This window comes from Antechinus flavipes, chromosome 5 (assembly GCF_016432865.1).
Source record: "Antechinus flavipes isolate AdamAnt ecotype Samford, QLD, Australia chromosome 5, AdamAnt_v2, whole genome shotgun sequence".
Taxonomy (NCBI): domain Eukaryota; kingdom Metazoa; phylum Chordata; class Mammalia; order Dasyuromorphia; family Dasyuridae; genus Antechinus; species Antechinus flavipes.
Genome location: NC_067402.1, coordinates 257,500,335 through 257,524,132, shown reverse-complemented (window position 1 = coordinate 257,524,132; position 23,798 = coordinate 257,500,335). Strand labels below are relative to the sequence as shown.

General features: G+C 35.6%; 1 protein-coding gene across 1 annotated transcript in view; it reads right to left on the bottom strand.

The window, feature by feature from the left end:
• Nucleotides 1-23,567, bottom strand: part of TMTC3 (transmembrane O-mannosyltransferase targeting cadherins 3) — a 69,433-nt gene extending 45,866 nt beyond the window's left edge. Inside the window, exons 1-2 of the mRNA XM_052001056.1 lie at nucleotides 23,475-23,567; nucleotides 1,570-1,748 (exon numbers count right to left, since the gene is read on the bottom strand). The gene's annotated coding sequence lies outside the window, so the exon portion shown is untranslated. The remainder of the gene's footprint in view (nucleotides 1-1,569; nucleotides 1,749-23,474) is intronic.
• Nucleotides 23,568-23,798: the final 231 nt, after the last annotated feature.

Here is a 23,798-nt window from a genome sequence, read left to right as displayed (position 1 = left end):
AATCCTTTGCTTTTTTTTTTTTTTTTTTTTTTTGGGGGGGGGGAGGGAACAAACCAAAAATTAAAGCTCAATCCAATTTTTTTAAACCATAAAACTGTAATGAACTGAAAGTCAATTAGGATTTCTTTGTATCTCATTATTAGAAAAATGAGTCACAAGGAAAAATGCGGATCAATGTCAAAAGTTACACTGTTTGTTTATTCAGTCATAATATCAGACCCAATCACACTTTGTTTCTCAGCTTATTAATGTTACTGACCATACCCAAGACTATAAGAAACAGACTTTTCCAGGGGCTGAATGTAGGGACTAGATAGAGATATTCATTTGAAGATAAGTAAAACCATTCTGGTCCAAGATGGCTCTGTCCCTGCAGGGATAATATGCCCTAAGAATGTGTTTTGTCTAGCTTTGGCTTGAAATATAGAAACTACAATCCATACCCCAGTCTCAAGAAAGTGGAACTTGATGACAACAGGCCATGGAATCCTTTCAAAGAAAACATTGTGTACCTTAACAGAATTACTAAGCTGTAAATTGGTAGCATCTATCAGCCATTCTTTCATGGGCCTGATGCCTTGCCTTGATAGGATGAGAAGAATAATGGGAGAAGACAAGCAGGCACTTTCCCTCCAGTCCTTCTAGGCAGACGATATATACTAACTTTCTAACCAAAGCCCTGAGGAACACTGTAGGAAGGCTTAGCCTATGAGTCTTCGTGCATTTCTCCTCTTCCTTTCAGAAGGGGACAGCAACGCTTAGCTTGCATGTTCTTTATTCTGCTCTTTCTCCTTGACTTTTCCTTCTTCAGCAATAGCCATGACCTCCTTCTCGCCTTCTCCCTCCATCCATCCATTCTTTCCCCTGGAGTTCTGGTGAATTTTCAGCTCAGTGCAGTTGTGATAGAAGCGTGATTTCTTACTTCATATTTCTTATGTAACACCTCATCAACACCCAATCTATAAAAATAGCTTACTCTCTCTTTCCCACTCAAACATTCTTTATTCCCCTTCTTTTTGGGGTTTCTTTACTCTATTTTATCCTCATGGCTTAGTCTTGGCTCTGCTAGGTCTTGTGTCCATTTAGGCAAAGAGGACATAGGTCAGGTGTTTATAATTGAGCCCTTTCTTCTCTCAAAAAAAAAAAAAGCATATATGGCTGAATTTTAAAGATTTTACATCAACAAAAGTTAATTAGATCTATATCTGTGGGTTTGCTATTCTTTTATTATCTGTCTTGCCAATACATTCCTACCCTTTAACTCCTTCCTGAAACATCTGAAATTAAAGGGCCTAGATTCAAATTCTAGCTCTTATTATAATCTGTGTAATATTGGCTTACCTTCTCTTACTTTCAATAAGTATCTTCGCCTGTAAAATGGGCAATTTAGACTATTTAGTCTCTAAAGTTCCCTCCAACCCAATATATGATCTTATGCAAATTACTATATGATGGAATCAAAACACAAAGGGTTCTTGTAGCCTTGCAGAACATTAATCTAATAAGAACACTAAAGAAGAGTAAAATGATGCATTAAGGCTAATAAAGCAAAAGAAAGCAATCACTTACCTTATTCACCAAACCTGGCTCTGAAAGATTTCTGACTGTTGTCAAAAGGCTGAAAATCTGCCATTAATGAAGTTATTAAAAATAAGGTACCCCAGGTTCTGAAGGAGTATTCTTGAGGATAATACTCATGTACAAGCTGAATCAGTTATTTTCATATTCCAGGGCAGCATATAAGATCACTATTGGAGAAAACAAATTTATAATAAGCATGGTGGTCTAAGGCATAAAGACATTAAATTCTAATCTATACTCAAGTTATTTTATTCAAAGCTGAGACTGGAACAAGAAATGAACTAGGGATAAATGACTTTTATAATAATATATTTGCATATAATGCCATTCTGACACCAGTATGCCCAAAACACAAGTTCAAAGACCATTGCTGAACATACAAACAATAAAGAGAAAAAACAATGTTATAGCATAGAATATCAGTTGCCAAGAATTCTGAATTCATGGAAAGAATTTTTTTTTAACACTATAGTAATGGGAGGGAGTCATAGGACAGGTTGGGAGAATAGTAAGAAAGACTTAAGAAGAGAAGAAAATTTAGAACCAAATAAAAACAATTACTTTCAAGAACAGTACTACTTATTTATAAGATTTTTTTTTTGGAAGGTCCAAATCTACCTTAAGATATGAAGCATAAAATGTAGTCTGTACAATTTAATTTGCCCATAAAATTGTTGTTTGATATATCAAATTTACAAGTACATTTCATTCAGACAATTATTAGAAATGTAAGGAATCTTCTCTCTCAATTTACAACGTTAAACTGAAGAAAGTTTTCAAAAATTGTTTCATTTTCTGAATTATCAATATTAGCAGTTTTTATTGCTCAATTTTTTTTTTTATCATTTTTACATGTTGGAGTCCAATTCCAATGAATACCAAGAGTGTGAATCTGAAATAAATATCCATGAGCCCAAGACCAAGATTTATTTTGCAATTTTCTTTAGTAATCTGAGGACCAGAGGTTATATATACTCTTTAAGCTGGTGTTGCGTTGACACCACATACTTCTAGGTGGCGCTTTATTCACTTCAGGGTTAATGTATAGCTCAAACATTTCTGTTTGACCTTGATTAGCAACAACAAAGTCTCTATCCCAACAGAGTTGTAAATAACTATTTATTAGTTTTTTGGTATTAATTACTATTAATAGTAACTATTAATAACAAGTATTTCTCAAAACAGTAATAAATAGCAGTAACTATCAACAACAAGGTATTTGCCAAAACTGAGTGGTAAATAGCATAGTTGTGCTGCCTTGTTCCTGTCATGCATTCTCCATCAAGATTATCCTAAATTTCTCTAGAGTATGTCTTTGATTCATTAAGGGAGGTGATAAGCCAAGGCTTGGAATTGTTTATCCTTACAGAGAATGGGTCTCAAGTATATCTAAACTGGACTCTTCCTATACATGGACTTTCTCAATACAGACTCTCTACATGTAAATGTAAATACTTCTAAAAATTCAACGTTTGTCTCTGAGATTCATTTCTTTAAAATTTCAAGACTGTTTAGATCTTGATTTGTCTGAGTACTTCCAAACTCGAACTAAGTGTATTTCTGTAGAAGATGGAAGAAACTAAAGCAAGCAAAAATGGAAAAGAATTTACTATATGTCACACAATAGCCTCATCACTATGTTGTCTGAGGAATATGCTCAAAAGAAATTTATACTAAATCCTTGGACTCTACATCTAAAAATTGTTTGCATTCTGCAACATCTAAAAGTCCTAAGTACTCAATTTTCCAGAGAGATAATACAGTAGGATCTAACTACTTATACATCTTTTATGCATCTGAATATATCATATCTAATGCTACCCCAATTCATTCAGCTTCTCCTGTGAAGTGGAGTTAGGACTAAAACATAATTCCTGAACTCTAGACCCAAAATCAACAAGCAGGCCCAGTTAAAGAAATAAAGCAATGAATCCTATGAATTCATCCGATGAGGAAGATAAAGCTTCTCAAGGAACAGTGGCATGATTTTTCCAGAGATACTCAGGTCTTGGTCTTATTTATAAAGTTACTATTACCTTTTAGTTTTCCCTTTCAAAGCTGGCTTGTGGATTTTCCTCTTACCTACTATTATCTTTTCTAAGAGGGATAGGGTTTTATTTTTTCTAGTGCTGAGAGGAATGGAAATTCCTGTTTTCAGCTTCTTCCCTATCCTAGCTCTAATGCAAGCCCTTCTATGGTTTTTACTATTAGTAAGAGGGGGGAAAAAGACAAAGTGAAAATTAAAATTTTATTTCAAGCATCTCACAATAAAAGCTGTTTTCAGGCTCTGCTAGAACTTAAATGGAGCAAAATCCTGATCACTTTAGGACTCTAATAACTTTCACTAACCTGCTTAACCTCTCTCGGCACTTCTTACTCTTGGGAGAATGGAATTCCTGCTTCTTTTTTCTAGGATCCCACCTACTTAAAACCTACATGGAAAGATAATCTTATAAAAAGGAGATCACGTCAGAAAAATGCAAATTAAGACAACTCTGAGATACCTCTACATCCCTCTCAGATTGGCTAAGATGACAGGAAAAGATAATGACGAAAGTTGGAGGGGATGTGGGGAAACTGGGACACTGATGTATTGTTGGTGGAGTTGTGAATGGATTCAACCATTCTGGAGAGCAATTTGGTACTATACTCAAAAAGTTGTCAAACTGTGCAGACCCTTTGATCCAACAGTGTTACTTTTTGGGCTTATATCCCAAAGAGATATTAAAGATATTAAAGGAGGGAAAGGCACCTTAATGGGCAAAAATATTTATGGCAGCCTTTTTTTTTTATATAACTTTTAATTGACAGAACATATGCCTGGGTAATTTTTTACAACATTATCCCTTGCATTCACTTCTGTTCCGACTTTTCCCTTCCCTCTCTCCACTCCCTCCTCTAGATGGCAAGCAGTCTTATACATGTTATATAAAATATGTTATAGTATATCCTAAATAAATATATGTGTGCAGAACCAAACAATTCTCGTGTTGCACGAGGAGAATTGGATTCAGAAGGTAAAAATAGCCTGGGAAGAAAAACAAACATGCAAACAGTTTACACTCATTTCCCAGTGTTCCTTCTCTAGGTGTAACTGCTTCTGTCCATCATTGATCTATTGGAACTGAGTTAGATCTTCTCTTTGTCAAAGATATCCACTTCCATCAGAATACATCCTCATACAGTATTGTTGTTGAAGTGTATAATGATCTGCTTCTTCTCATTTCACTCAACATCAGTAAATATAAGTCTCTTATGGCAGCCCTTTTCGAAGTGGCAAGAAACTGAAAATTGAATGGATGCCCATCAAATGGAGAATGGCTGAGTAAATTGTGTCATATGAATGTTATGGAATATTATTATTCTGTAAGAAATGAATAGCAAGATGAATAGAGAGGCTTGGAGAGACTTACATGAACTGATGCTAAGTGAAATGAGCAGAACCAGGAGATCATTATATACTTCAACAACAGTACTATATGAGGATCAATGATGATAGAAGTGGCTATCTTCAACAATGAGAGTATCCAAATTAGTTCCAATTTATCAGTAAAGAACAGAACCAGCTACACCCAGTGAAAGAACACTGGGAAATGACTATGGACCACAACATAGCATTTACACTCTTTCTGTTATTTGCTTACATTTTTGTTTTTCTTCCCAGGTTATTTTCTTTCTAAATCTGATTTTTCTTGTATAGCAAGACAACTGTATAAATATGTATACATATGTTGTATTTAACATATATTTTAACATATATAACCTGTATGGGACTAGCTGCCATCTAGGGGAAGGGGTGGAGGGAAGGAGGGGAAAAGTTGGAACAGAAGTTTTTGCAAGGATTAATGTTGAAAAATTACCCATGCATAGGTTTTGTCAATAAAAAGCTATAAAAATAAACAAAGTAAAGTAAAGCTCAAGGCAAAAAAAAAGATCATATTCAGTCTTTGACTACACAATGATATTCTTCCACTCTTCAAAAGAAAACCTAAAAGTTAGCCTCTCTCTCAAGTGTCTCCTACTTTCTTTTGTTTTAGAACACAGGTGGTCATACCCTCCCTGAGAATACCAAAAAAAAGGGTGATTATGTCCTCCCTGACTTCTCAGGAAGGGAGGTAAAAATCACCAAAGGGAAATGGGGAGTCAAACCAGATATTGTTAGCAGATTTCCTCAGGGCTGAAATTGAAAGCGATATACATAAATCCATCACCATGGGAGGTATTACAAAAGCACATAGTAATATAACACAGGCTGGTAGTGATGGCTCTCCCCACAGCTAGCGTAGGCTCAGTGTGGTACAACAAACATGAATTATATGTGTAAGTTGTTATATAATAAACAATATGAATCAATATGGTATTATAAAAGATTTCTATAAGTCCTAGAAGGAGGGTATGTAAATAACAATCACACATATACTTCCTTCAGCAACCAAGAGATAGTCCAAAACCAATCTATTGTCAATTACTTCACGTGTCAGGGAATGCAATGATTCCTGCAAGTTTTGAAGTCCTGCAATAGTCTCATCATGTGTCAGGGAATCCAATGATTCCTAAGGGTTTTGAAGTTCAGCAACAGTCTTATCAATAATTTTTGATGTTCGAGACTCAATGTCTGCCATAAAAGGATCAATAGCAGCTGAAGTTAGTGCTACCTCTTTAAGATGGATATTTGAAGGTTGAAATAGTAGTTTTTACTCCTTTTATAATAAAAAAAATCCCCATTAATCTATTGGGAAGAGACATCTTACAACAGTTAGGATTACAAATAGGCACTTTGGCTTTTTCATCAGGTTTGCTATTGAAAGCTTGCCTGCACTCTTACCTGTTCCCATTTAATGGAAAACTGATACACCAGTGTGGGTAGAATAGTGGCCCTTAGAAAGTGATAAAATTCAGGGCTTATTAGATATACCACAAGAGCAACTTGACCAAGGACACTTACAACCTTCTCTAAATCCTTGGAATTCCCCTGTATTTGTTATAAAAAAGAAATCTGGAAAATGGAAAGATGTTGACTGATTTGAGAAAAGTAATTGCCTAGAGAATGTCCTCTTTAGATTAAGGATTATTTCTATTCTATCCCTCTAGATAAGGAGGATATGAAAAGTTCTGCCTTTTCAGTACCCAGTGTTAATGTAGCTGACTCATTATGAATGGACAGTTTTGCCACAGGGCATGAAAAGTAGCCCAACTATTTGTCAAATGTATGTTGCTGCTACTCTTACTCCAGTAAGAAAAGCATTTCCAAAAGTTATGTTATTACATTACATGGATGATATCTTGGGGTGTGTACCTGAGGAATAAATATTGGAAGCATGTCTACAAAAGACCATAGAAACACTAAAGAACTACAAATTGCATATAGCTACAAAAAAAAAAAAATCCAAACACATGCTCCTTTTAAATATTTAGGATATGAAATATATCCTAAGTTGCTTATAGTACAAAAACTTTTTCAAAGAACAGAGAAGTTTAACACTTAAAATGACTTTCATAAACTGATAGGAGATATCCAATGGATGCGTCTAGTGTTACGCTTAACTACCTATCAATTACAACCATTATATGACATTTTAAGGGGAGCCATTGCTTTAAAGTCACCATGCCAGCTTACAAAAGAAGCTCAAGAGGCTTTGAGAGAGACTGAACTGGCTTTATCCAATATGGTTGAAAGAGTTACTCAAAAACCCTTGGAAATATCAGTTTTTAAAAAAAAAAAAAAAAAAAAAAAAAAAAAAAAAGAGGCACCCATAGCAGTGCTTCATCAAGGATACGGTGTGATAGAGTGGTTCAACTTCCCAGTACAACCAGACCAAAGCCTTACTCCTTACTCAGTGCTTGTGGCTAGAATTTTATCAAAGATCATTAAGCAAGCAGTACAATTATCGAGGATAAGACCTGACAAGATATACACCTTTTATACTAATGCACAAATTAATGTATGCTGTAAAACCATCCCAGGTGGCCATACCTGTAATGGGCTGAGGCTTGAGTTGATGCACTGAGGTCCCAAGCCCATGAGGCTAAATAGTAATTGGACCATATTCTATTAATATATATGCTTGGAGAAAGAATGGCCCCCGCCCACTCTTTGTGCAAGTCCTGATGTGTTGTATAGGAAATGACATTTTTGGTGGGTGGAGGCAAGGGAGTGGGAAGGGAAGCGGAAGGAGAGACTGCTGGCTGGCATCTTGACACAGCTGCTCGCATTGCCACTACGACGGCCCTTCATCTCCAATCAATCCCCCTCTACTAGTTGGCTTCCTGTCGCAGCTGCCCATATTGCTATCGCAATCTTTCTTGTCCATATTGCTATCGCAATCCTTTTTCACCTCTTCACTTCAATAAAGATTGAAGATTTTTCCCTTAACCTGAATTTCTGACTCCGGCTGATTTTAAATACGCGGTCATCACACATATCTCCAAATTTTACACATGGGTCTCTATTAAAGACAACCCAGCTATTACATAATTGGCAATGGATTTTTGAAGAAAAGATTTCTAAGATTCCTCTTAAAGGACCAACTATCTTCACAGATGCATCCAAATATAACATTTGTGCTGTATATTCTCATGATTTAACCATAGAGTAATCAAAACTCCTTTTCAGTCCACTCAGCAGAATGAAATGTATCCAATCATGCTAGCTCTTACTTATTATCCAGGAGATATAAATACAATATCTGACTCAGCCTATTCAGTAGGTATGGTACAAAGAATTGCCATAGCCCAAATAAAATCTGCAGCTTCTAACATATATCAGCTCTTAGGGAAAGGGGCCTGTATGTGCAAGAATGTTTGTGGCAGCCCTCTTTGTAGTGGCCAGAAACTGGAAACTGTGTGGATGCCCATCAATTGGAGAATGACAGAATAAATTGTGATATATGAATATTAAGGAATATTATTGTTCTGTAAAAAATAATGAGCAAGATGATTTCAGAAAGGCCTGGAGAGATTTACATGAACTGATGCTAAGTGAAATGAGCAGAACCAGGAGATCATTATATACTTCAACAACAGTACTATATGAGGATCAATGCTGATGCAAGTGGCTATCTTCAACAATGAGAGTATCCAAATTAGTTCCAATTTATCAGTAAAGAACAGAACCAGCTACACCCAGGGAAAGAACTCTGGGAGATGACTATGAATCACTACATAGAATTCCCAATTCCTCTATTTTTGTCTGCCTGCATTTTTTATTTCCTTCACAGGTTAATTGTACACTATTTCAAAGCCCAACTCTTTTTATACAGCAAAATAACTGTTTGGACATGTATACATATATTGTATTTAACTTATACTTTAACATATTTAACACATATTGGTCAATCTGCCATCTGGGGGAAGGGGTGGGAGGAAGGAGGGAAAAAGTTGGAACAAAAGGATTTGCAACTGTCAGTGATGAAAAATTACCTATGCATATATCTTGTAAATAAAAAACTATAATTAAAATAAATTAAATTAAATTAAACTTGAAATAAAATAGCTTTTAAAAAATATATCAGCTCTTTAAGGAACTTCAAGAGCAAGTGAGAAAGCATCCAGGTAAGATTTATATCTTGCATGTCCACTCACATAGTGGACATCCAGGTCCTATTTTTAATGGAAATCTAAAGGAAGATCACCTTCTAACCATGTTAATCAATACTCCTTTCAGGCAGCCCAAGAATCTCATTCTAAATATCATCAGGTTGCTTCTTTGCAGTTTGGGATAACAAAAGAGAAAGCTAGAAGCATAATAAAAGGCTATATCAATTGACTTCTTTCAATTAAGTTTCTTCAAAGTTCCCAACTCTACAAGTGTCTTCCTTAGAAACATAAAGATGCCTTGGGTTTATGATCTGATTCTGTCTTGTTCTTACATCTTACACTATTTGTTTATTTTCAACATGTCAGAGAAGTTAATGAATTAATAGCACTGACTTTTACATAAAATCTTCATATTGCATAGTCTGTGAAAATCATTTGCTGTAATGAAGGCCCATGGGGGAAAAAAATTGATCATAGCCCAAAACAGCATAATCCACATTTTAAAATTTCTAGTTGCCTAGAATTGCAAAAGTACTACCACTCCCACTCCAGTGAAACTGTGGGTAAACTGAATTCCTTATTTATTCTAAGTCACTTACTTGTCACCCTCTCTCCAGTAACTTATAGGACTTCTCCATTAACATCCCCTAATCATAATCTACATACAATGAAAATCCAAATAACACTTGTGTTTTGTAGTTGATTGACTTGAGAAGATACACAGGTGCACAAATATAACGATCTGGTGAGTTATACCATAAAGCTATCTTTAAGCCCACACTCAAAAATCTTAAGTTTTGTTTGAAATATTCCTTAGGATTAACTATACCATGTTTCAGAAAATATTTGTTGAATTTATAGAATAATCTATGTTGGTATTACTAAGGAATGCAGATTCCTTAAAGAAATTTATAAATTGTTATTAGCAAATTTCCCACTCAACAGTAAACAGGAGAAAGATAGTTGACCCGAAGAATAAGTTGAAAAATTCTCTTTTAAATTAGGAAATCTTCCAATTATAGCAAGTTTTATTAAGACTTAGCATACAGCTAATATTTGACCTAAGCTTGTGTATGGGACTCAGAGGCAATGAAGAGATTGACAAAATCAGTTAATCAGAGCACTAGAAAGACTGAACAGAGCTAATTTAAGGGACATCTTAAGTGATTGCAGTGGCTGAAATAAGAGACTACTATCACCTAGATGGCAAGCTCCTTTGAAGAGTCTGAAAAGATTCAAGATAAATTTAAAAAGAAAATTATAGAAAGCTGAACAAGAATAAGAATAGGACATAGTTTGATAACTTGTATCTTAGTTGATAAATTATACTAAATTAGCACTAAATTATACCAAAGCTTGCTTTATAAAAATTATCTATTTAAACATTTTCAATAATGAGCTATTTTTATAATAAGGTTTTTTAAAATTTGAAATATTCACTTGTAGACTACTACAGTATAACACCAATATATCAAGTTATCTACTGCCATTTGATGGGCCCTAATTTTATTAGCAGTACTTAAAGAATAAGAGAAAAAGGACACTAAGTCTCAAATATTGAGTGTGCAAGCTAATTTATAAAGTGATGACAGATTTTGCAACTATACCACAGGACACACTGGCATGTTTTCTTACTTTAAAAAAATTGACAGTCTTCTCAATTAACTCAAAATTCAGTACAAAATTAAATTAATTTCTGTTACTGGTTGACATAGCAAGAAACATTAATGGAAAAGTGCCTTCTATATGTAGAGAAAGAACTATGGAGAATGAAGGTGGATTAAAACATTTTCACTTTTTTGTTTTTTCTTTATTGTGGTTTTTCCCATTTGTTTTGATTTTTCTTTTACAATATGACTAATACATAAAAATGTTCAAAATGATCATACATGTATAACATATCAGATTCCTTAATGTCTTGGAGAGGGAAGAAAAAAGTCTGGAACTTAAAATTTTACAAGAATGAATGTTGAAAACTATCTTTACATATAATTGGAAAAAAGAAAAGTATATTAAGTGGGAAAAAAAGAAAATGAAAAGAATACATATTAAACAGTTTCCATTCACCATACACAAACTGCCATAGTCCTCTCTCACAGAAACTTCCTCTCGATGTTCTAATATTTACTCATAATTAGCAAGAACTATAGCCATATAACGCTAGTTTTAGTAGTATATACATGCCCCATTCTCCTTAACCGAGATGGCATGGTGGATAGACTATTATACCAGGAGTCAGGAATATCTAAGTTCAAAACTGATTCCAGACACTTACTAGCTACGCGATGCTGGGCAAGTCACTGAATGTATTTTGCCTCCATTTCCTCTACTATAAAATAGGGGATGATAATAACATTTCTCTATCAGTCACTGGGAGGATCAAATGAAATAACATGAAGTGCTTAACCGTACTTGACATATATTAGGTTTTTAGGAATGCTTATTCCCTTACTTGATCATATCTATTTTTTCATTTCACTCCATTTACACTGACCTTTCAATATCTTTTTTTGGTACTAGATGAAATAACTTTAGTATCCTCCCCCCAAATATCAGATCAGAAGAAATTCTGGTTCTAATTCCATTTATGACTGTTTCTCTTTAGTTGGGTAAGTCATAGTCTTTCTGAACTCAAACCTAAAAACACATTCAACATTCTCCATCCCCACAGGGTTACTGAGAAGATTATGTGAATGAACATTATATGCTGGATTAGGAAAAAAAAACCTGGGCTTTGGACCAAGCCTACGAGGGTTTGATTCTTTCTCTGGTCCTTAGTATAAAGGAAACAAGAAAATTAGGAAAATCTTAGGAAACACTGAGAAAAGAGAAATTACAGCAATGATGCACTCTGTCTTCCCTGATCAGAGCTGGGTGTTACACTTTAGGAAGGTTACTAATAAAATGGAGAACAAGTCCTGAAGAGACTACTAAGATGATCACATTCATACCATATTAGAATAAATTTGCTTAGCTTGGAGAAGATAAAAGTGGTGGCAGGTAATGAGATGCTTTGGGACAGCTAATTTCAAGCAATTAAAGAGCTCTCCTATGGAGGAAAAAAATGACTTATTTTCCTTAGCTTCAGAGGAGAGAACTAGGAATAATGAAGGGGAAGGTATAAGGGAGCAGAATTACAAAGAGGCAAATTTAGAATGAGGTAAGGAAAACTTCCTAAAAATTAGAGATATTAAGAGTGAGCTCTTAGCCTATGCCTAAATGTTAGATTTCTCTTATCACGAATGTCTTAAAGCAAAAGATGGATTATGACCACTTCCCTATTTTGTAACGAAGTTTCTTATTTAGGTATAGGCTAAACAATAGCCACTAAGATCCATTCACACTCTTAATATCCATCATAATCTGTGTGGTCTGAGATTTCTCCTCTCGGGGCATCAGTTTCACCATTTGATACATGTCAAAAAGCAATATAAAATTAGCAGTGCTTTAAAATGAATTTTTATTTATTAATCAAATACAAATGTATACATTTATATATAATTTAAAAAATAGTAAATATGCAATGCAAAAGGCATTTAGTTGATATAAGGTACAATTTAACATTTATGGATTAGCAGACCATTGTCACCATAGGTTGGGACCCACTGATTACATGACTTTTAAAAACCTATGACCTGCAGTGTCTGAACAAAAACATGGAGTATAACATTTCATTATGGTCAAAGGGAGTTGCATGGGATCTCAAAGTAAAAAATAGTCATGGGTATAAATTTTTAACTAAATGCCTGTCATTTTCTCAAACTTTCAAAATCACTGTGATTTTTAATTTCCACAACTTATTTTGATTCTCCAGTCCTTAGTTTTATCATTTTAGCTAATGCTCCAGAGATTCAAATACATTTACATTTTTATCATAGACTAAAACCAATGTTAAATATTTTTAATTTCCCTATTTTTTCTTAAATTTCAAATTAATCTTTGTCTTTGAAATACCATTAATTTCTCTTGGACTTCTAATACTAACAACTATCACTTATATAGTGCTTTAATGTTGGCAAAACTTTTCAAATATTATCTCATTTGAGCCTCATAATAACTCTGGGAGGTATTATCCCATATTACAAATGAGGAAACTAAACTGGAGAGATTAAATGATTTGCTAGGTCTAATGAGTAGAATTTGAGCTCAGGTCTTCCTGACTCTATATCTAGCATTCATTTTTTTTATATCACCTGACTCTAAATGTCTGAATTCTATTTGTGAGATATTTAAAGCAATGACTTAGATTTTATCTCTATATGATATATGATCCCTCTATATTTATCCATAGTCATCAGATTCAACTTGAATTTTCCAGTTTTAGGAAGCAACTTTCAAACACAAAGGATGATTTGGTAAAATGTTTTGTGATTCGAATGTTTGTGGCAGCCCTCTTTGTAGTGGCCAGAAACTAGAAATTGAGTAGATGCCCATCAATTAGAGAATGGCTGAATAAACTGTGGTATATGAATATTATGGAATATTATTGTTCGGTAAGAAATGACCAACAGGACAATTTCAGAAAGGCCTGGAAAGACTTATGCGAACTGATGCTGAGTGAAACAAGCAGGGCCGTGAGATCATTATATACTTCAACAACAATACTATATGATGATCAACTCTGATGGATCTGGCCATCTTCAGCAATGAGATAAACCAAATCAGTTCCAATGGAGTAGTAATGAACTGAACCAGCTACGCCCAGCAAAAGAACTCAGGGAGATGACTAAGAACCATTACATTGAATTCCCAATCCCTATATTTTCACCTGCCTGCATTTTGGATTTCCTTCACAGGCTAATTGTACAATATTTCAGAGTTTGATTCTTTTTGTACAGCAAAATAACGGTTTGGTCATATACACTTATTGTGTATCCAATTTATACTTTAATATATTTAACATCTACTGGTCATCCTGCCATCTATGGGAGGGGGTGAGGGGAAGAAGGGGAAAAATTGGAACAAAAGGTTCGGCAACTGTCAATGCTGTAAAATTACCCATAAATATAACTTGTAATAAAAAGCTAGTAAAAATTTAAAAAAAAAGATTTGTGATTAATATAATCACCCAAATCATTCAAAACACACAATTTTTGAGAAATCAAATAATTCATTTGCACACATCTGAGTTCTAGGCATGAACTACTGACCTCACAAACAGAGCTCTTGGATTTAATCATCATAACCTCATAACCTTTAGTCTTATTTACTTTGGTTTTAATTGCTATGCCTCTTCTTTCTCACTTTTCCCACAGGTATATTTCTCTACTTCATTCTTAAGGTCTTCTCTTCAGTTCCAACATTTTTAAGGTGAGGCCTTTGGAAATATCAGTACAGACTCTAGAGCGACTATGAACAAACATGCATCTCTCTGCTTTGGTCATCTTCTCTGTCTGTCCCCCCTGCCTGGAGTATTTCCCTTCCTTTGATCCAACTGACTTCCTCTGCAACTACTGAACTCTCACTTCCTTTACATCACAACTAAAACCCTAACTCCTACTTAGTCTTCACTTCATTACAGCACTGTGCTCTATATTTCCTATTCATTCTATACATAGGTTAGTTTGTATATTTCCTTGCATGTTGATATCTCTATTAGACTGTTCACTCTTCAAGGATAAGGACTGTATCTTGCCTTTTTATCCACCAGAGCTTAGCAGAACGTCTAGCACAAAGTAGGCCCTTAAAAATATTTGCTGCTTAAGACATAGAGGACATTGTTAGAGTGTGTCAGTGTAATATCAGAAAGTAACTTGAATAGGTTTGCTGAGAGTCCAATAGAAAAATGTTTAGTGGTTGGAGAGGGTTAGATGTTACCAAAATATCATTACATATTCAAAAGTCATTTACTTACTTTCTTTCATAAATTAAAATTTAAATTTTAAATAAAAAAAAAAATCACTAACATCCACAAATTTTTAAATATAAGAATATGTTGAAGTCTATTGCAAGTACTAAAGGGCTTTGCAGAAGAATTAGATCAGCCAGTTTACAGCCTTTTTTAGTTGGCATTTTTAAGAAAAGGTATCCAGAGGGAAACTAAAACAGAAGCAGGGACAATACTATATAAGAACATTAAGTCAGTTCACTGAGTCCCTTTGAACACTGGGGTTGGAAATCACAATTCCAAACTCGGTATACTAAGGACTTTGACTAAAAGTTCCAAAGAGGAAATGGCAAAGGACCAGTTAGAACTTGAACCTGAGATCTTAAGCAAGATAGTCTTCAGGTCATGATAAAAGGAGAAACCAGGATGATCCAGTACGTCTAGTTCTACACTCTAGGACACCTGAAATAGTGAGTGAAATGGGAAACTGAGGACTTCTTAGAATAATCACTTGGTAATTCCAGACACAATTCCAAAGGTTTGTTAATCATTTAGGCTCTAGGGAAAAAGAACAAAAGACTTGCTCTTCTAGATACCACTACCCCCCTCTCAGATTGGCTAAGAAGACAGAAAAAGATAATGATGAATGTTGGAAGGAATGTGGGAAAACTGGGACACTGATGCATTATTGTTGGAATTGTGAACGAATCCAACCATTCTGGAGAGCAATTTGGAACTATACTCAAAAAGTTATCAAACTGTGCATAACTTTTGATCCATCATTGTTATTACTGGGCTTATATCCCAAAGAGATCTTAATGAAGAGAAAAGGCCTTACATGTGCAAAAATGTTTGTGGGAGCCCTTTCTGTAGTGGCTAAAAAACTAGAAACTGAATGGATACTCATCCATTGGAGGATGGTTGGGTACATTGTGGTATATGAATGTTATGGAATATTACTTTTCTGTAAGAAATTACCAGCAGGATGAGATCAGGGAAGCCTGGAAAGACTTATATGAATTGATGTTAAGTGAAATAAGCAGAATCAGGAAATTATACACAGAAACAGCCAGATTATATGATGATCAACTCTGATGGATGTGACTCTCTTCAACAATGAGATAATTCAAATCAGTTCCAACTGTTCAGGAAAGAAGAGAACCAGCTACACCCAGAGAGAGAACTATGGAAAATGAGTGTGGACCACAATATATAGCATTTCTACTCTTTCTATTATTGTTTGCTTGCATATTTCTTTTCCTTCTCAGGTTTTTTCTTTCTTTCTAGATCCAATTTTCCTTATGCAGCAAGATAACTGTACAATATATATACATATATTAGATTTAACATATACGTTAAAATATTTAACATGTATTGGACTACCTGCCATCTAGAGGAGGTGAGGGGAAAGAGGAGAAAAGTTGAATAGCAGGTTTTGCAAGGGAGTCGATGTTGAAAAATTACCCATGTACATGTCTTTTAAATAAAAAGCTATAATAAAAAATAAAAAAGACTTGCTCTTCTGCAGAAATATCTGAGATAATCTCATGGACTTTTACTTAACTGCTTGGAGAAGAATCTAACTTGCAGAAGGAATGATGGTTACGGAACAAAAATATCCACTAGTAAATCTAGGATGGCATAATAATAATCAAGCATGCAAGCAGAATATGCAAGATATAAGGGACCTAATTATTACTGGGACCAAGAATTCCTTTCCCAAAAGACAGAATATTAACAAGGCTTTAGAGGTTAGACAGGAAAAGAACAAATCACCTTTCAGATTCCTAGAATGTCTCAAAGAAGAGATTCAAAAATATTCAGGAATAAACTTAGAAGATCCAGCAATAGAAAGTGTGCTAAAGCTATATTTTGTCTCCAATTCATGGCCAGACATAAATAATTGGAAGGAAATTGCAATTGGAAGGATGGAATAACAAGTCAATTGGGGAATTATTGAAAGAAGCAAAGAAGGTATATGTAAGGAGAGATTGGGAAAAAGAAAAGAAAGAGAATCAAGGAATCAAAATATTAGTTCAGACTTTACAAGCAGCCCAAGGACAGGGAAAAGGATATGACCCTGGGCAAGTCACTTAACCCCAATTGCCTCAGCAAGAAAAAAAAAAGATTGATTTGTAGGAGCAATGGAAGGTTTGAATGATTTCAGGAAGTAAGAAGGAGAAAGGGAGAGGATCTTTTGTCTTCAAAGGTGAAGGTTTAAATCACCTTCTTCCCTTCCCCCCCCACTGCTTTTTGCTACTTTAGCAGTAGAGCATCTAGTTAGAAGGGTTATTGGTTTGGGAGTTTGTTTCAAGTATATAGCAAGAGGGAAAGAGAAATGTTGAGTAGGGGTCTGGAGGTAGAGAGAAATGCCAAGTGGAGTGGGGGAAGAGCGGCAGTGGAAAGGGCTTGTTAGTGTTGCAGCAGCTAGACCCTCTGTAGAGGCAAATTGTGATTTAAAGAGACAGTTTTACTATAATTTTGCCTGAGTATTTATTTATACATAATGGTTTCCTTGTTTAAGGAATATGGTCATAAATATTATCTATAATTTGAAAGGGTTATTTCAAAAATATTGAACTTTTCAGATTCTTTTATGTGAAAATAGGATATTCTGTGAGTTTTAATTGATTATTGTACCATCTTAAAGTTGTACCATTATTTAAAGGGACTCTGAGAATAATAGTTTTTCCTTCTGCCCCCTTGAAAATGTTTCTGTTATGAACAATATGTAGTACAAACTCTTTCTTTCTTTTGAAACAAGTCTTGCATAACCAAGACCCTAATGTCACAAAAGCCTACCTATATTCCAGAGACAAATAAAGGAATAAAGTTTGGTTTGCCAATGATTTTAGGAGGATTAGCAGAAGTGGGTGGGTGAACAGTTTCTGTAATTTTTTTTTTCTCTCTGATCACTTAAATTATGTCACAAACCTTTGTGAAAGCGACCCTCCTCCTCTGAGATAGACTCCAGTGAGAGGACTGTCCATTTCTTTCAAGATCCTAATAAAACTTCTATTCTTCACTTTAAGATATATCTGAATATTTTTGAATTGGGTCATACCACACAATAGGGTTATGAAAATTTAGCAAACCTGGGTTATAATTACACTTGTCTCAGGTCTGATTAATTTCCTATCCCTGGGTTGGGAGGCAGTGAACAATCAAACCAAGACAAATGCTTCAAGGACAGACAGACAAATCTCTGACCATGAATAGGAGGCAAGAGATTCTGGAAAGAAAGAAAGCAAAGAGGTATGGCACAAAGAATCCTGATTTTGGAATCAAAACACTAAAAGATGAATCCTAGTTTTGCTACTTGGGCAAGTCATCTTCCCTCTTAACATATCTGCCCCTCAGTTTCTTTACCTATAAAATAAAAGGGAAGGACTAAAATGATTTTTGAATTCCCTCTCAACTCTGAATCCTATGTTCTTTGTTAACAGAAACATGTAAATGTTATGTGTAAAACCAAACCCAAATCGCCATGCTATATCCTCTTTTATAAACTCTGACAAAGTGGAAAAGTGTCATTAACAATTAAAAAAAAAAAAAAAACTAGCCTCTCTTATTAGTCTGAGTGTTTTATAGTTTAAAATTTGAAATCCACAGCTTGATATCATTAACAACTAACAGGTTGTTAATCTAGGGACAATAAAAACTACAAAAAATAATACACTGTAGCTGGTCTTAAAAAGTTTATACAAATCAATATACAAAATCATCTTCAAGTATACACAATTCTACAGGTCTTTCAAAGTTTACACAAACTACCTAACCTGAAACATTTTACAAAGGTTGATGTTTTTTCCTTCTTAATTCACATTTATTTAAAAACATTGTTTCAAACAAGTACAGGCCTGTATGTAGCAAACTCTTTCCCTATGAAGCAATTAAAAATATAATAGCAATGTATATTATATTTATTTTAGGTGTGGCATAATTTATTTTAGTCACAAGAATGTGGACTAGTGCTAATTTTAATGACATGGAGGCAGAAGAGGAAAAAGGGTAGCTTCTTAAAAAAAAATCCAAATAGTTTCTTGGGGAGAATAAAAATAGAGGTGTAAACAAATGTCTTTCCTGTTCAAGTATTTAAATAGAATAAAGAATTCCTAAATTTTAAGATAATAAAAGACCCTAAGGTAAATGTTTTTTTAAAAAAAGTGATATCAAATGTTCTTACTTTAAACCAAATATTATTAGCCAAAGACGGTAATGATGAAGACAATGTTTCAGAGCTAATTTTATCAAATTTTCTCAAGATTAATATAACATATAGAATTAGACTATATTCAGGTCTCATAATTCCACGTGAGTTACATGCCCAAAATACAAAATTTCTAAAATAAATAAAAAGTTTCTTTTCATTACCCCTATAAAATAAAGGACTCAAAACACTAATAATTGGACAGATAAACAATTTGATGCTATTATATATTAAGTAAAGTATTGCTGAATAAGGTTTACATTCAGTTTAAAATAATCGATCTTGCTTTCTGGCATATAGAAACAGCCTAGGTTAGCAGAGAGAATGCCAGGCTTGCAAGTGAGGATAAGTTGGATTGAAATTCTGCTTCTAATTCTTCACTGAATTCTCAGTTTCCTTATTTGTAAAATAGACATAATCCCTGCAGTATGTACTTCACATGATTATGAAGCAAAAGTGGGATAAAGTGTATTAAAAAGTCTCTTGTGTAATTTAAAATATTATATAAATGTCATTTACTTTTCCTAGACTTTTGAGGTCTTATGCTCCTTTAAATCATAATAGTGATGACATCAAAAATTCAAATTTTTGGCCATGGATATTTTAGATAAATTTATGGTTTGTTACAGTTGTTAAGAATATACCATTATTTTCAAAAAGGAATTTCTATTATTAATGACACGCACATAATTCAAGATAGTGCCAAAAAGCAAGTATGAAGACATTATCTATACTGCAGACATCTTTTCTTAGAAAAGCTATTCTCTCCTCCCTTCCCACCCCCCCACCCCCCAGAAACTTTTCAAGACAATGTATCCTTCCCAGTTTTCTGAACTTATTAAAATTTAAATGATTTGTGTTGTCATCGATTTGGACATTTTTCCCATGAAGCAAATTGTAACTTGCTAATGCCCAGCCAGGGCTTTTCTTGTGTCCTCTAGACAAACTGTTAAGGCTTGCTCTTTTCATGAAACCTGCCGTAGTCTTTTAGACATACATTTTTACACTATTCACCAAAGTTCCTTATTTGTAATTTACTATAATCTGCTCATAGTGCCAGTGCCATCTTTCTCCATCGAATTCAATCGCAATTCTTTGGAGATTGCTATGTTCCGTATCTAAGAAGTCTTATATACACATATATTACTACTTTGAATGGAGCTCAAAACTTCTCTCATTCCCTTTCTCCCTAATTATTACTCCTTATTCTCTGGCTCCTTTCCTTATGAATAAGCTCTCACCTCCCCCATTCTTAAATTTTTTACTTAATTACATCCTTTCTAAGTGCCTTACTGCTCTTCTCACCTCCCTTTCTTTCTCCCTCCCTTACTTATAAATGCTCTTTAGACAGTTTTTGTTTTCTCTTTTTTATCTCTGAACCTTCCCAAGATATCTTGGGGTTTACTGGCTAGATTTCTTTCTTGAGGACCATGCTTTAAACCAAAACCAATATGATTTTCATTGCTATCAATAGGTCCTAGGCCAAGTTCCATCTGGTTATAGTTAGGGTCCCAACAGACTCAAATTGAATGTAAAAAGCAGCCATTTCTGCTTTGACCAAAAACCCTGAAGGTCTTCCCCTCCCAGGTTCATTCATTCATTTATTTAGATTTTTTTTTTTTTGAACTAGGTAAAAGAGAAGATTCTTTGCCTCATTGCTACCTAGCCTTAATCATGGAATAGGTGCAGCCTTGGTCAAACCAAGACCTGTTGAAGACTTTAGCTTTAAAAAGTTTCCATTTCATTTAGGGCCATCTCCAGTCATTTAGATCTATATCTTATTATTGGACCCAGATGGCTCTGGATAGAAAAGTGCAGGAGGTGACTGCCCAGCCCTCCCTCATTTCAATCCAAGTCACTTGTATGTCATGGCATCACCTTTCTGTTGTCATGGTCCTCTTCAAGATCGAAGGACAAACATCAACCTCCCTTTCACACCAAGACTGAGAAAAGGCAGCCTATATATATCATTGTCTATATTTTTTCACCTCAGTTACTTCTCTCTCTGAAGTAATTGCAAAATTGTACAGCATACTTAGTCCTCATTCACTTTGACTTCTAGTAACACTTGACAACCATCTTTGTCCTTTAGTTTTCAGAACTGTGTTCCCTTCTGGTTCTGGCCTATCCATCTCAGTTTCTTTTACATGATTATCATGATTCTCCTACCTCTTATTTTTATATATATCTCAGGGCCCTCTTCTCTTCTCTCCTTTTTCTTGATCTCACTGGATGCCATGAGTTTATCACTTCTATGCCGACGACTTACAGATTCTATTTATATATCTTTTATATAAAAACATACACCATCCTATTATCTCCTCTTATCTCCAATGGGTGTTTTATAGGACCTTCAAGTTATATCCAAAAGAACCCTTATTATCTTTTCCTGTCTCTGTCCTCTTTTCCTAACTTTCTCATTTCTATTTCAGGGTACAGCTTCTAGTCATTCCAGTTTGTTATCCTGGTCTTCCCTTCTAACTCATCCAATCAGCTATCAACTCTAATCTACGCTATAGCCACAACATATTTTCCATCCAATCCCTTCTTTTCATTCATATGACTACCAACCTAATTGAGGTATTTATTATTTCTCTGCCAAATAACAGAACTATTCCAATAACGTCTTCAGTCTTAGTTTGTCCAAAGCTGTTAAACTATATCATGCTATAGCTCAAGAAGCTCCAATGACTCCCTCGGTCCTGAATTAGCAAAACAAAAACTCTAACAACAAAACACCAAGCTTCCTTTTCATTTTTAAAATCCTTCACAATATGGTTCCAATATACTTGTCTAGACTTATTGCACATTCCTCTCCTTCATTTGCTCTATATTCCAGTAAAAATGTCTGGTTTGCTGTTTTCTGAGAAATTCCATTTCCTATCTCCAAACCTTTGGAAAGGCTGTCTTTTAATTCAGAAGACTGGTCCTCAGCTTCACAGAATCCCTAGCTTTCTTAAAAGGTCAGCTCAGGTGCTGCCTAAAGGCAGTTCCTCTAACCCACTCTTTGGCTAATCTTCCAATCTTCCCCAATCTTCACTCCACAGATTATTTTATTTTGCCTCTTAGTCTAAAGTCTAGTAATTTCCTTCTTACCAGAGTTTAAACTCTGCTTCTGGGATTCAGAGCTTAAGGCACCTTTCCAGGTACTCTTCCAGGCCATTTCCAAATCAAGCAGCTAAGTACTTACCTGACCCCCTTTTATGCTTTTTATTCTTAAGACTGTAAAATTCAGGAGGGGAGGAACTACACTGTTGGTTAATATCTATAACCCTAAGATGTAATATATGGCCCACAGCTCCCACTTTTCCAACTTTCCCCAGTAAGGAAGACCCAAGTTCAAATCCAGTCTCTGACTTAACTGGCATTCATGTTCATTCTGAACATGCCACCTAACCTCCGTTTGACACAATTTTCCCACCCACAAAATAATAGCATCTCTCTCCAGAGTTGTTGTGAGGATCAAATGAGATCATATTGGTGAAGCACATGGCAGGCAGTATAGTACATGTTAGTAGAAATTATTTCATCCTCAGCATTTAGCTAGTACAGTGCCTGCCACACAGTGGACACCATATAAATGTTAACCGGTATAATTTGTAAACCCAATACTTAGCTAACAATGCTAGCAAACAGCAAACGCCATAGAAATATTGGTGGTTACTATCTGTGTACGCAGCACTTAGCTTAGCATGGTGCCTAGTATTCAGTATGTGCCACGTAAATGGTAGCCATTATAATCTATATCCTCTAGCACTCAGTAACACTACCTGGCACACGAAATATTTATATTTTGCATATAATGTAACCCAGCACCTGACTAGCACAGCCCCTGGGTCACAGTAGGAGATTAACGAATCCTCTCAGGAGCTGCCCAGATGCACAGGATAGGAAGGAGACTTGAACCCAGACCTTGCAGACTCTAACCCACTATTTTCACAAGGCACTGAGATAGTTCCTTCCCGAGCTCCGCAGCTAGAGATGCAGGAAATCAAGGAAGGAGGGAACTGGGGTGGAGAGAGCGGAGGTGTCTTCTTCTCTTCCCTCCCCTTCTTCTCTCCAATAGGTGGCCCCATTTTCTCGCCCAGTTAATTGAGGCAGGAGAAACTTTTCTCACCACACACAGACGATGGTCAAGGAGAACCTGGTGCTGGCAGACGATGGTCAAGGACAACCCGGTGTTGGAGGAGGGTAAAAGTGAGGTGCTGCTCCCCGATAGTCCTCCTCGCCCGATTTCCTGAGGTGGAGGCCTCAGTCGAAAAGTCTGAGGGGTGACCACCGGGCCCTAGGCTCCCGAATGCCGCGCCAGCTGTTCCTTACCTGTCCCCCTCACCAAGGAGGCGAGGACACGAGAAAAGCTCACTCTAAACACCAATCCCGCGGGAAGTTCCTCCTCGCAAAGGGAAGTCCCTCTCGAGCACGGCTCAAGACGCGCCAGGGACGCTCCTTACACTGCTCGGACACGGCGCACTGCACGCCGGGTATTGCCCAGCTTCGTGCACTCGCTCAGGCCTACATTTCCCGGCATGCAAAGCGCATCCTCATTCATCTCCTATCCCCTCCACAGGCGTTGGGACCTCGTTTCAAACTCAGGCCGTAAAGCATCGCCCTGTAGTCGTGAAATGTAGACTCAGCATCCGGAAC